At 35.4% G+C, this 1,371-nt stretch overlaps 1 protein-coding gene across 4 annotated transcripts in view; it reads left to right on the forward strand.

The window, feature by feature from the left end:
* The first annotated feature begins 728 nt into the window (after nucleotides 1–728).
* Nucleotides 729–1,371, forward strand: part of LOC106867458 (putative G protein-coupled receptor 139) — a 407,204-nt gene continuing 406,561 nt past the window's right edge. For 2 of the 4 annotated variants that reach the window (XR_001409149.3, XR_008265624.2), the window contains exon 1: nucleotides 729–1,371. This exon is cut by the window's right edge and continues 1,184 nt beyond it. The gene's annotated coding sequence lies outside the window, so the exon portion shown is untranslated. The other 2 variants (XM_014912337.3, XM_052973246.2) reach the window with 1 other exon arrangement.

The raw sequence follows: 1,371 nt of genomic DNA on the forward strand, positions 1-1,371 counted from the left end.
GGCGAGTATGTACGAGTGTATGTGTGTGAGTGTGCGCGCTTGTTTACGTATGACAGTGACATCACTGTCATACACAGAAATGGGATAAATAAACGTTTTTGATGGGCGATAAAGTTGCGGTCCATCCCTGCTAAACATAATTACCGACTGACTCTCTTGTCTAGTAAAAAACAAGCGCGCACGCATGCCTGTGTATGTGCCGTGCGTATATTTCAAGTTTGTCAACCCGTCTTATTAGTAGTGATAAGTGCATTCGTTTGTGTGAGATATCTGTATGAAAGCACGTGCGTGTAAAATTAACGAAGCAGGCAGAAAAACAAAACGCTACTACTACTACTACTACTACTACTACTGCTACTACTGCTACTACTACTACTACTACTACTACTACTACTACTACTACTACTACTACTACTACTACTACTGCTGCAACTGCTGCTGCTGCTGCTGCTGCCGTCGCTGCTCGGGACTAAACAATAACAATGTGAAGACAGTGAGTCTGGGTATCAAAGGCGTTCGTTGCGAGTATGTGGAACTGCTAGAAATACTGAGAAGTGTAGCATTATTACTGGGATAAAAAAAAAAAAAAATTAAAAGCTAAGTAAAAAATATTAAAGAAAGAGCATACAGTATATATATATATATATATATATATATATATATATATATATATATACACATATATATATATATATATATAATCCAAAAAGCAAAGTTACCTCCGGCCTGTCTGCGACCGGACAGTTTCAGAGCTGGAAGCAACAATTGCGTCTAGAATAATAGCATCAACAAAAGCGACTACAACAACAACACACAAGAACACACCCAAAGAACTAGTGGCTACAGCAATAGTAATGATATAACAATAGTCACTAATAAAACAACAGCAGCAACAACAATAGAACTAATGAATAGAGAGACAAAAAAAACATACTAAACAACTTCAGAAAAAATAAACAGCTACCCAAACAATATATATAAATTAAAAAAGTTTAATCCCTCACTTTTAAAGTCATTTCTCTCTCTAATCAGTCCGTTAAAGTTTTAACAATGCATACAGGTCGGTCTGTAAAAACATGAAATAACAGCTGCAATAAGAGAGAGGCTGAGTAAATATTTGCTAGAAATAGTTAATATAGCATTAAATACTAGTTTATTTCAATGCACATTGTGCATATATGTGTTTTAGTGTAATAAATCTTTTATATAAGAATAAGAAGAGTTCCAACCTGGAATGGAAACCAGGACGCGGAATCTCCTGGGGACCTGTCTTTTCATTCTACCTCAGTGAATAGGTTAATGTATTTTCTTTGTCTAAGCTCTCAGTTACTTTTGAAAGTGGAGGAATATAGTCAATTGAATAAACAATGT

Source organism: Octopus bimaculoides, chromosome 15 (genome assembly GCF_046866305.1).
Source record: "Octopus bimaculoides isolate indiv1 chromosome 15, ASM4686630v1, whole genome shotgun sequence".
Taxonomy (NCBI): domain Eukaryota; kingdom Metazoa; phylum Mollusca; class Cephalopoda; order Octopoda; family Octopodidae; genus Octopus; species Octopus bimaculoides.